The 14,446-nt window shown below is 41.9% G+C and overlaps 1 pseudogene; it reads right to left on the bottom strand.

The window, feature by feature from the left end:
• The window catches only part of LOC133714460 (heat shock cognate 70 kDa protein-like), a 76,626-nt pseudogene that overhangs the window by 14,288 nt on the left and 47,892 nt on the right, over positions 1-14,446 (bottom strand).

The raw sequence follows: 14,446 nt of genomic DNA, 5'->3' as shown, positions 1-14,446 counted from the left end.
TATTTTAATGTACTGATGCAATTTTCATATGATGGATGCTTATATATATTTTTGTTGGGTTAAAATGCATGTGTAGGAGCTTAGTCAACTCTAGGGTGTGTATTTTGAGCATGTCTAGTATGGAGTTGGAGGCTTGACCCCCTCTAATTCCTAAGCTAGAAACATTCAATTTCGTATTCGAGGGGTTATAAGCATGGTGATTTACACCCGTTGCGTGAATGCACGGGTGGGTCGCTTAGTAGTCTAATTCCTCGATCTTTAGGCTTCTTGATGTGAATTAGAGACCCTTGAACCGGCTCTAATTCATGCCAAGTGAGTTCATACGACCCTTGAACCGGAGTAGGAATACCATGAAACGGAATTTCGGTCCTTGAGTTTTGAACCGCCTTGGATACGACTACCGCCAAAGTAGGAAATTTGCATCTACATTAGATTAGCTTCTGACACATGAGATTTGGGTGAAGGAACCTCCCTAGCACCTGACATTCTCATTATATTGTTCACACTTTTCTAGTTTAATTTCCTTGCATTTTTATTAATCGTTTTACATTTTATTACTTTTTGTTAAGTTCAAATCAACTCTCAAATATTAAATCCATCGACTCATTTGTGTATACCCATCTTGAGGCTACAAGTTAGTGGCTTTGAATAGGCTTAGTGTGAGTTAAGCCACTTGGTGCCTTAATTGTTTATAGTTTTTAATTTACTTTTTATTTTTCTTGTGTGCTTTTAGTATCTTACTGCCAATTATCTTGGTTAGGTTCAACACCTAATCCCCGAGGTACGATAAACTAAGGTCCAAATACTTCCCTTACTTGACACGATTCGTACGCTTGCGAGAGTATATGTATCAAGTCAATGGGTCTCTCCGCCATCTCTCTATAAAATAGCAACTAATAGTTTTGGGATCAAGTTTATTCAGGCTTGGATTATGTAGATACCTCTACTAGCAAGGCTAGTTTGCTACATCACCAAGCATAAGTAACACCCTTTTTGGGACACCCACAAGGCATGGTGAGGCCCAACCGCTACTTGCATCTTGTAGCCCTATGTTCAAGCTATGCCACGGTATCCGGAAGTGGCAAATACGTCGCCGGGAAGCCACATTCTCGGCCTTGCCAAGTTGCCTCCATAATAGGTCTTTCTAAGACTAGAATAGTGGTTTTGCATCCCACATCTAAGAAAATGTAAATGAGATGACTTCCTTCACCTATAAAAGGAATGCCTCCTCTCACTTAAACATCCACTCCATTACATCTTTTGTAATCCCTTTGGGCCGCAAGGCCCAAACACACTAGTTAAGCTTTCAAGTGGACGTAGTTTCTCGCTAAGGCGGGAAACGAACCACTATACTTCTTGTGTCTCTCTCTCTTTACTTATCGTTAATTAGACCCCTCGATCACAAACGTTAACATTGGCGCCGTCTGCGGGAAGCCAACACAAAGGCTTCGTCACTTACCATTGAGTTAAGTCATCTTAACAGAGCTCAAAATAATTTTTTCTTTGAGTTATATAATTGATATTCTTAGCGGCAACTTGTACCATCGGCCAAGTCAACCCCAACCAACTCCGGTCAACGCTGACAAGGTTGGTCAACAACGGTCAAACAGCGGTCATCGACCATCTAAAAAGTCAACGCTGGCAAACCAAAAAAAAAAAAAAATTGTGCCAATTCTCTCTGGACACCCAGAGATCTCCTTTGGCCACCCTCCTTCTTCTTCGTTCCACCCTTCGCCAGCAAGGCTCTTCCGCTAGCAATGACCAGCGGTCATCTCCCGCTACTGCGAGTCGCAGACTCATGCCCCAGCGGTCTTCTTCCGCTCACCACCAGGCACTCTGAGGCTCCGCTGCTCCGCCGATCAAAGCTCCGCCAATCCGGCTAGCGGCCCCGCTACTGCAAACCGCTAGGCACCCCTCCGCCAAACTCCGAGTACACCACCGTTGACCATCATCACCGTTAACGGCAACTGCTTCCGCCGCTAGCTCTATCAGCGGTAATCAGCTCCGCTAGCGCAAGGTCCAGATTTACCACCAACTTTCAACAGCCAGGAGTTATCCGCCAACGGCCCTCCGCCAGCCGCAAACCGCTGACCATCCAAAAGTATCCGCTGAGATTAGAGCCCCCGTTGAACTCCAGCTCTCCGCCGATCTCCGAGAATCCACCAAGCAAAATACCGCCAGCAAGCTCGACCGCTACCAGGCCTACCACCGAGCGAGCTTCGCTAGCCAAAGCTTCACCTCCGCTCCGCTAGGCACCGCCAGCAAGCTCGACTGCTACCGCCAGTAGGCCATCCTCCGCCGGAAACGGATCGCTGGCCCAAACCTCCGCCATCACTAGCTCCGTCGGCAAAACCTCCGCTGAACAACACCTTGGCTGGCCAAAGCTCCGCATAGCAGCACCGCCAGGCCTCGCAAGGTCAAGACAGCAAGAGCAGACCCAATATGACGCTCGATCTAATCTGGACATCCATAATCCATTAGCGGTCTTTTCCGCCAAGAACCATCAACCTGAACCAAGAACCATCAACCTGAACCAACAATCTTGACACACGATGCTTGTCAACTCGTTAAGAAATACATTGCTTCTTTCTCGTCAGTTCTGGTCGTCAAGCGCTAACAACAGCAACACCATCACACCATCATGGCAACTCCAATCTTCTTCGATCGGCGTTGAAGAGAATGGTCTCCACCCACGAAGCTTTTGGTTAGCGTCACGAACCTCATCGATCAGTGGTCTGTCAACCGCCAAGCGACGAAATCCGTTTATTTTGCTGCACAACAAAATCTTATCTTCACACCCAGACATCCTCTTTGGACACCCACTCGTTACTAGCTCTCTGTACCGAGCAAGAAATGAGTTCTCAAGAGGCTCCCAAATCCCAGCAGTACATTGCTCCCAACAGCAATCTTCAACGGGCAAGCATGAGCTAAGTCTACACTCTTGCCATTCTTCAAAGTTATCAATAATCATATGATGCCTATATACGTTTGTTGCTCCCTGTGCAATTATCCCCCACAATCCCAGTCTCTATGCATCAATCTGTTTTCCTTTTGCCACTGCTATATACTCGTATAGCTTGTTCTGTTTCTGTTGCTAAACAAATGGCTACTATTTGCTAGTTAAAGATGCATGCCATGTAGACGTGTCTTTTTAGTATGCTGTGTCTATGTGTCTTTCTAATATGCAAAGACTTGGCACATGAGGTTGCCCACATCTCACAAATTTTCAAACTAAACTACCACAATCTTAAGTACTGCTTTCACATGGAAGCCACGTCCTATCTTCCCCCTCTGCACAGTTTACTCACACGTCTTGCAATTACTGATCAGAAGTATGCATGTGCAATATCAGTTAATGAGATTTGAACGAGTTCATATAATAAGCATGATAAGTCTCTATCTTATACAAACTAGTCGCTACCTCATATTACAACATATATGATCGAGAAATTGTGACAGCTTCTCTCTTGTGCATGTACATGCACATCATGATAGCTAACGAGTACAGCATATATACTAGCATGCACAAGCATGCAAAGACACTTGTTCAAATGCTAATCTCACATGCTCATAATCATCTTATCACTATGACCATTTTTCTTTAAGTCAAAGCTACAATATGTTTCGAGGATATACTTGTTACAAAGCTGCACGTTGGCTCATAATACTCAAATTGGCATATAGGTCAAGCATAACCCCTAGCATGATCACACCAATCTCGTTTCTTCTCTGCCCATGCTGCTTCACTCTTTATGATTGATATCAAATATCATAATTACCAAAGTCTGCATATCATGAAGCATTGCTAGCATCCACGAGAACTCTTTGTCATTGATAGTTTCATACAATGTCATCAAGTGGCCTGATTCGCTAGCTGCCAGTTTTTAAGGAACATTATTTCCATACAAATACATTCTGTGTATGCAAGTTATTTGTCGTCAACCACTACATTGCTTATACACTTTGTTTACAATTTTATCAAAGTACATATGCAAATTATTGATGTTGATTTTACAAATCCACATATTAATTATCTATTTTGTTTCAAGGAAATTCAACTATTTCTATTGAGCATTCAACCGCAACTACGAGTTGACGGACATTATCGAAGTACTTTATCCGCCACAAGCAATGGACCGTCATGCTCGGCCAACTCCGCTAGCCTCCAAATCGGCATAAGATAAGTCACTATATCTTATCTCTTACGCTCTCGCAATTAGAGTTATTGCCATGTCTATACATGTCTCCATGACCCTTAAGTATGCCTACAAAATGTTACTAGCACTTTACTACAAGTACATGCTATATATACACATATGCCATGCTTCCATTTAATTACAAAATTAAATAAACATGTGACGCTTAGACAAACTATGGCATGCTTATTTGTTGTTCATACAATTAGCAAGATTTACATGTACACTATATGTAAAACATTTTGTCTAGCCTCTTGGCCACCATATTTTGTTAATCCCTCTCCAAGGGAAGGAGACCTAAACGGGTCTAAAGACTCCACGAGTCTATGGTCCACGACCAACTGCCAAGCGGTAAGGCAACGCCTCATAATGACAGTGACCGCTACGCGGCATCGCAGTCAAGCTTTTCTCCTCCGGGAAAGAGTAAAGGGACCGGTTAACACAGCCCACGGCAGCCATTGATCAAGCGGTTAACCCCCGACACTTGGGTATCAAAGATTAGGTTCGCTACTTAACGCTCACTGCCTCTGTGGCACCCCCGAGCTTCTGCTCACGAGCTCCGCGCTCACGCCTTCGCGGCACCCCCGAGCTTCCCGCTCACGAGCTCCGTACTCACGCCTTCGCGGTACCCCCGAGCGTTCCTCTCATGAGCTCCGCGCTCATGCATTCGCGGCACCCCGAGTTTCCCGCTCACGAGCTCCGCGCTCAAGCCTTCGCGACACCCCCGAGTGTCCCGCTCACGAGTTCCCTCTCACGCCTTCCCGGCAACCCCGAGCTTCCGCTCACCCTCGAGCTTCCCGCTCATGCCTTCCCGGCAACCCCGAGCTTCCAGCTTATGTCTTCCTGGCAGCCCCGAGCTTCCGCTCACCCTCGAGCTTTCCGCTCATGCCTTCCCGGCAACCCTGAGCTTTCCACTCACGCCCTCCCGGCAACCCTCGAGCTTTCCTCTCACGCCTTCCCGGCAACCCTCGAGCTTCTCGCTCACACCTTCCCGGCAACCCCCGAGCTTCCGCTCACGCCTTCCCGGCACCCCCGAGCTTCCATGCTCTTGCCTCCCGGCATTCCCAAGTGTTATACTCACATCCCCTCGACATAATACACATTAATGGAACATTGAATTCTTCTACCATTTGTCATTTGCAACAAATTGAATTCTTTTCGCGTTCCATTAATACGAGCTAAAAAACCAAGCAAACACAACGGTACACGCGTTCATTATTCATGATTTACAAGCGCTTGCCTCCATGGCACTCATGCAACTTGCGCCGAGCGTAACCTCGTCAACTCGACCTCGTTCATTTCCTTGCGCGCGACACACATTTTTCATATGCAATCCGTTTGCTCACACAACCATATGCGTTCTCGAGTTTCTACGTCATAACCGATCATACTCGGCACCATTTGCATGTATACATCAACATGTATATCACGCACCTCATACATCCGTATATACCAACGCATATCAATGCAACTCACATTTGTTGCCCAATGCAACGAGCATTCTACATATGCGTGTTTTTGTCTTTGTTGTGTAGGTTAACGAGTCCCTTCTTGCTTACGTAGTTCGGGGACTTGTAGGGGCTCTGTGCCACCCGGTTACTTATGCTTGATGACTTCATGATTATAACTCCCTAACCAAGAATCTCCTCTTACTCGAGGACTTCGGGGACTTGTAGATACCTCTACTAGCAAGGCTAGTTTGCTACATCATCAAGCATAAGTAACACCCTCTTTAGGACACCCACAAGGCATGGTGAGGCCCAACCGCTACTTGCATCTTGTAGCCCTATGTTCAAGCTACGCCACGGTATCCGAAAGTGACAAATACGTCGCCGGGAAGCCACCTTCCCGGCCTTGCCAAGTTGCCTCCATAATAGGCCTTTCTAAGACTAGAATATAAATCCTAACTTCTGCATGACATCCCCAAACATGGCAGTGATGAAGACTAGGTTTCCTGCCACACCAAAGCTCAAAAGCAGTCTTTTCTATGGCTTTACTAGGTGTCCTGTTGCAAATATAATTTGCAGTTTTTAAAGCCTCACCCCACATAAATTTTGGCAAACCAGTTGTACATATCATGCATCTAACCATGTTCAAAAGTGTCCTATTCTTTCTCTCTGCAACATCATTCTATTGTGGATTATAGGGTGTTGTGTATTGAGCTTTAATTCCATTGTCTTGCAAAAACAAGGCAAATGGATCCTTTTGTTGGCCAGATTCAATGTACTTGCCATAGAACTTACCACCTCTATCTGATCTTACTGTTTTGATTTTCTACTTCAGACTTAAAGATTTGAAAAGCTTTCAATGTTTGTGCCTTTTCTGAAAGTAGATAAACATAACTGTATCTAGAAAAATCATCAATGAATGTGATAAAATACACATTCCCACAGATAGTTTGATGCCTAAATGGACCATATATATATCAGTGTGTATGAGTTCTAGTAGATTTTGGCTTCTATATGTAGTCTCTTTCTTGTATTGGTTATTTTTCCCTTAAAGCATTCCACACAGTTTGTTAGATCAGAAAAATCAAGTTCATTTAGGATTTTGTTTTTCACCAAAATTTTCAGTCTCTCTTTTGAAACATGGCCAAGTCTCCTATGCCATAAAAATGCAGACTTTCCATTTAGTTTGGTTCTTTTAACACATGTTAAAGTGCTAGTACTGTTTGTGTTATTTTCACAAGTAAAATTTCTTGTTTAGCCATTGAACAATTGAGCTGTAAATAATCATTCAAAATAACCCCAGAACCAATTTGAACATAATTTTTTAGAAATAAGAATTCCATTACTATCAATAACAAGTCTACAACCAGATTTGACTAAAAGAGAAATTGAAACCGAATTCCTTCTCATGGAAGGTACATAAAAAACATTGTCCAAAACTAACAATTTTCCTAATCCTACATCGAGCTTTAAGGTGCCAATAGCCTTGACTGCCACTCTCATGCCATTTCCCACACACAAGTTCACTTCATCACTTTTTGGGATTCTCCTCCTTATGAATCCTTGCAGAGAATTAGTAATATGAATAGGTGAGCCTGAATCTATCCGCCAAGACTGTGGTTCAACATTTATATTTCTAAAGAAAAAACTAAATTAGAAAATATCTTACCCTTTTTGGCTAACCAATTCTTGTAGCCAGTGCAGTCCTTTTTCATGTGACCTACTTTCTTACAAAAGTAGCACTTGAACCTAAATGGCCTGATTTCTTTAGCCACTGCAGCTGTTGAACTCTTAGTTATGGCTTTGGTAGGTTTGAGCTTCTTTAGGGGCATTTTCTTCTAAGGCTTCTCTATGAGATTTATGGTTGTGGCAGACTCTTTCTCTTTATTAATCATGTCTTCCTCATCCACACAAATGGATATGAGCTCATCTAGAGTCCAGTTTCCCTTTTGAGTATTGTAACTGGTCCTAAGATGACTAAAACTGTTAGGCAGGGAATGCAGTGCATAATGCACCACCTGTTCATCCCTAACCCCCATCAATAGCTCCCTGAGTCTGCTATTTATATTGATCATCCCTGAACCCGTGTACTTTAAGTCATGAAATTCCTTGGTTAGCCTATCTGCTTCTGCTTTCTCACTTTCCTTAAACTTAGCAGCTATAAGTTCCAAAAAATCTGATGCTAGCTCAGGCTCTTCTATGCTTCCCCTGACAGTCTTAGACATAGAGGTACGGAATGAGGTTCTTAGCCATTCTATTGGATCTATGCCACTTCTTGTAAAGATCAGTTTCTTTCTTGGTGCTCTTATCAGTAAACTCTGCAGACTTATCCTCAGTAAAGCAATAGTCTATATTAGTATATTTTCATGCATTCCCATGTAGTTCTCTACAGAGTCTAGCCAAGCTCTATAGTTGGTTCCAGTTAGCATCAAGACACTGTTCAAATTCATGTAGGAGTTACCTAAGGAGCAAAATAAAATTCGCGTGAGTTCTCAATTTGTAAAGAAAAATATCTTTAAGTTTTCTGTGTTTTATTAAGCTTTAAGCAACCAAAACAAGAACAATTCAAAGAGAATTCATACAGAAAACTTAATCAATCCATACTTGCATTCATGTCAGTCCACACATAAAACAATATTAAGCATCAATTTTGAGCAGAAGCATAATAGTCTGGAGTTCTTGATCAATATGCCATGTTTAACAAAAATAAGTTATCCAAAGAAATTTATCCTCATCTTTAGACAGAAGAAAAATTTCTAAGTATCCAAATATATTTCCATTAAGCATGCATACTGCTGTCTTGCATTCTAAAACTACACTTGACCACTTCTTTGAAAGATAAACAAAAACATAGTTTTAAAACACAAGACACAATTTTAGTTTTGTTATACCATCTGCTTTCTGCCAACATCAATGAAGGATGCTTTATGCACAATGTTCACTTATGCCAACAGAAAACCACAAAACTCATGAGCTTTTAACTTTATATTCTACCCAGATCATATTGTCTTTATAAGAAAATTAAGCTCTTGCATCTGTCAATTTCAACAATGTGTAAAACTTTTGGGAGATTCTAATTCTTCATACATTGTCACACGATCACAGATGCAATACCATATAAACAATCAATTCATCATGCATATTCAAGCATAGACAAAGTTGTTTCGATTCCAAGAAACCACAGAACAATCAAGAAATTGTAAGTTTCATCCGGTCACCATTTACTCTAGCCTACCGCACGCCGGGAATGCAACTAGGGTTCTTGAGCACAATCAAAAACTTAATAATTATGCTATGAATCGAAATCAATTTCACAGAAAAACCTGATTTTATTTTTTCCCCAATTTACTGCTAAAAATTCTTAGCAGAAGCATGAATTTGATATCCAGATGCAGCAATCGACTCTATTGGCTTCTTGATTCACAACAATTGGGGTTTTGAATCCCTTCTCGAGACAAAAACATCTCGCGCGTTTCCCAATCTAGTCCTAGACCTCGTTCTTGATCAAAACTAACCGTTGAGATACAACGGTCACCTGTTCTTGAGGTTTTGGTCGGGTTTGGGCCTAGAGCATACGCTTGCTATGACTGGGCCTAGAGTTTGTTAACAGACCTTCAGCCTGTTAACCCATAAAGCAAATTTTTTTTTTTTTTTTGATAAAACCTTAAATTGATTTTCATGTCAAGCAAAACTAAAATCATATTTATGAGCCTATGCTCTGATACCAATTGTAAAACCATATATTCATGCTCACAATCATATGCACATTAACTCGACAACAATCACAAAAAGACCAAGGCTTACCTTCAGCAATCACAGGCATGGATTCCATCTTCCGCAGCTGCAAAACTCAATCACTTGAATATAATCTTCTGTTGCTTACCAACTTTGCTTCTCAATGGATAAAACTAATGCAATCAATGTGGTGGCAACAGGGAGCAATTCATCTATTTATATAGGTGACTTAAACCTCAAGAAGCTTCCCATTAAAGCAGTTCATATCGGATTAGGTCTCCTAGTTAGATCCTTAATGTAACACTTCATTGTAGTCTTTCTTATAGACCAAGAATTGGATTACTATACTTAATGAATTGATACACTGTTTCATTAAGCTACAAGTATTAGTTTATAGTTTGTGTCCATGTTGTACTAGTTTTGACATTAAGCTAATTATCAATTTAGTTTATGTTAATGTGTGACAAGTCCATAATGATTCTAACAAATGTCATTCGTGGTAGTCAACTAATTACTTATGGCGCTAAAAAAATAAAAAAATAAAAAAATAAAAAATAATTCACGCCCGTCGAATTCGGGGCCCAAAAGTTCTTCAAAAGATGTGTCTCCCACTCCTAATAGGAGACATTAGGGTGTGTCACCTATAATTTCGTCTCAAATTGGGTATTTTCTTGTAGAACTCTTGGCCTTGAAACTAGCTTAACAAAAAACAAAGAGAGAAAGAAACAAGTAGCACTAACTGAAAGAAGATAGAGAAAAATAAGTCGATTAAGGTTTAAAGAAGAGAAGAGAACGAGATTAGGTTAGAAATAAGAGAAATTAGCTTCAGAAACGAGGATGCATGAAGAGATAATAATAAAGAGTTACGGGATTAGGTTGGAGAGAGGAAGATTAGATAAAGGAAAGACATGAAGAAACAAATAATAGAGATTTTGGGGAACAAAATTTTTCATTCAAACACCTAGGCTTAAGATTAAAAAGACCAGAGCTGGGCTCAGATCGGTTTCATCCGGTCATGTAATACCCTGAAAATTCAAATTAATTTCCGATGACCTTTTGGAAATGATTTCGTGGTCATAGGCACGAGTACGAAGTTTGGAGAGGTGGTGGAATTAGTTCGAACGTTTTTATTTCAAAAACGAACGTTATTTAAGGGGTCGTGAAAATCGACTTTTTATACGTTCAAAATTTGGGGAAACTTTCATCATGAAAGTTGTAGAGCTCGTCGATACGATCTCGTGCATATGTGGAACGCAATATTCGGAGTTCGTATGAATAAGTTATGAATATTTTAAAATTGGGATTTTTCTATAAATAGGTGAAAAATCCGAATTATTTCATTAAGGACGAAATTTTCTCATTTTTGCGTTTTGGTCCCCCGGAATTCTCCGTTCTCTCTCTTCAGAATTGCCGGAACCCGACCCGACATTTTCTCCCTACTCCGGCGTCCTCCGGCCACGACCCGGCCCTCACCGTGATCGCCGCAAGCTGTCCAGCCGCCTGGTGCCCTCCACTTGCCTCGCCGTCGTTCCCAGAGCTGGATCGGAGGAGCCCCAGCTGTGCGAAACCCGACCCGGCCGGAAAACCTATTTTCCGGCATCACCTCGGCCGATCCTTCTCGATTTTGGAAACGTCTCCTTCTGCTGATCATCCTCATATCCTCCTTGCATCACGATTTGAAGTGTAGAGCGAAAGATCAAGCGTTGAAGATTGACGGCTCTGATTTGATCTGGAAACGTGATCAGACGGCCAAGATGGATCCAACTTCCAAGCTTGATCTAGGACGATCTAGACCGAATCTCGCTTAGCTCCAGGTATGAAAGTCGATCAACCCTTCATTTTGAACCAGTTTATAGTTGGTGACTTTGCCATCGGAGGTGGTTGACCCGGCGTTGACCGCCGCTGTTGACCACCGGTTGACCCGCCGCTTGTCGCGGCGCGTGGCGGCGCGTCCTGCCTTATTTTGGTGTTCTGTTTTCAGTTTATTCATCTACGCATCGATACGGTCGTTTGAATATATCGTAAGGTCATTTTGGAGAAATTTGATGCATACTAGGGTTTCGGTTTTTACGCATTACTTTCGGTTTATGATCTGCGAAGATCTGACCATCGGTTTTGCTTCAAATTTAGATATGTTGATCGTATGACTGTCCCGATGACTTTGTGTGGTCATGGACGAAGATCCGACCGTTGGATCTTCGTATAAATGCAAAACAGTGATTAGAGAGGCGATTCGTGAGAATCCGTCCGTCAGATTTTCGTATAAATTTGTGAAGATGTTAGTAAGGACGATTCAGGAAGATCCGACCGTTGGATCTTCGAGATGATTTTTGGAGGGTGATCCTAAAAGGCGATCCGTGAGGATCCGACCGTTGGATCATCATTTAATTTCGATCCGACCGTTGGATTGTCGTTTGAGTATGTTTTTGAGTTATTGGCTAAATTCAAGTCACATTTGATTAGGTGTTTGACGGTTTGGTTTGACGGACGATTTGTGATTCATATTCCGAGCTGTTAAGAAGACGCAGCGGGATTAGAGGTGAGTAAACCTCACGTGGTTCATATTACGAACCAAGGACATTTAATTAATTTATTTTGTCGTAATTGTGTGAAAATATTTATGGAATAAATATTTGTTTTAAAATCATATGGACTTGATCAACTACGGTCCATAGGTAAGTAAAATGATTTTAACTATACAAATGAATTTCACGATTTCTATGCTTACACTATAGTTGGTATTAATAGGCATTCCTGTGTGAATGTCTATGTATATATATTATTTACGTGAAATAATATGTATTGTTGAAATTGTGAAATAATATGTACTGTTGGAGTTGTGTTGAGTTTATTGTTGAAAAGCAATATATTGTGAGAGGTATTGAATTTATTGTTGAGAAACAATATATTGAGAGAGGTGTTGAGTCTTATTGTTGAGGAACAATAAATTGTATTGATCTGTGGAGATCAATAGGTCACGGGGTGACCATGGCATACTATCAGTGAACCACGCTCTTGTACCGGGCTGGTGGTTACTAATAGCATTAAATCGTGAACCACGCTCTCGTGCCGGGCTGGTGGTTGCGATCAGTTAGAGCTCTAGTCTGTCTGTCAAATGTTGAGTGACCTTATGAGGGTAACGGGGAGTGACTCATAAGTGTATATATATCTATATGAGAGTGAGATAGTGAAGTGGTTTTGTGGTGGTCGTTGTGATTGTGATGTTCCTACATTTCTATACTTGAGTTAAAGGAAATGTATTTTAATAAATCAACAGTTCTTTCTTGTTTACTAATACGAGCTGTCAAAAGCTTACCGGGTTTGATGTTGTTGCAATCCCGGTACACTATTCAAATTGTGTAGCGGGTACTACTACATGTCAAGAGAATCAGGATGGAGATCGAGCTGCGTAGAGTGGCTGCAATTGTGGCAATCTAAATTACTTTGTGAGGTGTGTTATGCACATTTAGAGCTTTACAATATTGCTTGTGAGAGTGAATTGTAATAATGAACTCAAGGTTTCGAGATTTGGAGTTTGTGTATCATGTGCTGAGGTTGCTTGAAAAAAAAAAAATTCAGAACGTTTATTTGATTAAGTGGTTTAATTCATGTTTCGGATTTGAATTTATTATTCAAAATTCGGGGCGTGACAGGTCATTAGCCGGAATTGATATTGAATAATGGAACCCAATTTAAACCACTGCAAGTGACCTAATGGTTCTTGCCTAGTTGGGTGTGCTCCCCAACCTAGGTTCGAACCCCGAAGCTGTCAAAGTGGCCAGACACTGTGCTGCAATGCACAGTTGGAGCATTTCACATGCGCCGAAGGGGTTTATCTTGGGCCTAGGAAGCCTTTGGGTTCCCCTTAACAAAGTCAAAAAAAAAATGGAACCAATTTAGTTCGGTTACTCAGTTCTTGGGTCAAGTTCAATGTTCAAAAAAAAAAAAAAATATCTGCAACTTTGGAGAGAATGGCTGGGAGTTTTTGATTTTGTTAGAGAAAGTAATATGATGTATGCAATACTATTGTGATAGCATAAGCTATAAGCTTGTAACAATACTACACACAAAAAATTTCCACCTAGCAAAAAGAAACAACAAAATACAAGAATATTTTAGTTCAAGTTAACTAATAAGTCTATTAAGGTTTAAAGAAGAGAAGAGAAATAAGAATTCCATGCCTAACAGTTTTAGTCATCTTAGGACAGGTGGTGCATTATGCACTGCATTCCCTGCCTAACAGTTTTAGTCATCTTAGGACCAGTTACAATACTCAAAAGGGAAACTAGACTCTAGATGAGCTCATATCCATTTGTGTGGATGAGGAAGACATGATTAATAAAGAGAAAGAGTCTGCCACAACCATAAATCTCATAGAGAAGCCTTAGAAGAAAAAGCCCCTAAAGAGGTTTGAGAGAACGCCGCCCTCATGGGTGGCCGTTTATGCAACTTTCTCCATCTTCGATGAAGATCAATGTCGGCACATCCATTGCTGCCACATACCTCAAGTGCGGTGCATACCGTCTCTTCTTTTCTTCCGTTTTTCTTTTCAAAGGAGTGGTCTACGACTCCTCTTGCGGCGGCGGATCGTGCTGTGTTCCCTTTCTCTTGGGTCTTTACAACCTGGGATTCAAGGCTGCACTCGATTTGGGCAAGTGGTCGGCGACCCTTCGCTAAGACATCGGGTTTGTTGGGTCAGATCCGGATCTGGGATCTAGGGACTATGAAGTCTTCTTGGAATTTGGCCGTGCGGGTGGGTGGCGGGGGCATCTGGTCGCACGCCTCACTTATGAGGATTCCTGTCCGACTTTGCATCAACATCTCCGACAGTGGTCCTGGTTGCAATGGATTCTGCGATCAGGATCTTGGGAGACAGAAGGTTGGAGCGCTTGGGTCAACAGATTGCGATGGGTGTCTCCTTCCAGGGTCGGCCTAGCCTTGGTGACGATGCAGCGGTGCGGCTCAGTTGGGCGGCGGTGCAGCTCGGGAAGGGTGGCCGGACGTCGGGCTGAAGCATGGGTGCCCAGATCAGTTTCAGATGGGCCTGGGCCTTTGTCAAGTTTGACT

This window comes from Rosa rugosa, chromosome 6 (genome assembly GCF_958449725.1).
Source record: "Rosa rugosa chromosome 6, drRosRugo1.1, whole genome shotgun sequence".
In the NCBI taxonomy this organism is placed as follows: Eukaryota; Viridiplantae; Streptophyta; class Magnoliopsida; order Rosales; family Rosaceae; genus Rosa; species Rosa rugosa.
Note: the sequence above shows the minus strand (reverse complement) of the source record. Positions and strands in the feature narration are given on the sequence as shown.